Here is a 234-nt window from a genome sequence, read left to right on the forward strand (position 1 = left end):
AAATCAATCAAGCAAATGTCTTCATATTTCGATGATATGTTTTTAGAATTATCCATATCTTCACATGAAATGACATGCACAAAATAAAATATATATATTAAATATTAGTGTTGTCAAAAGGTTACAATATATTCAAAGTAATAAACTAATAATTAAATAATAGAAATTGATTCTTAATTTATTGCTTCCGCTAAGTCAAAAACGAGTTGTTAGGAAAAAATAAAATATAAATTA

The sequence above is a fragment of the Solanum lycopersicum genome, chromosome 1 (assembly GCF_036512215.1).
Source record: "Solanum lycopersicum chromosome 1, SLM_r2.1".
Lineage (NCBI taxonomy): Eukaryota > Viridiplantae > Streptophyta > Magnoliopsida > Solanales > Solanaceae > Solanum > Solanum lycopersicum.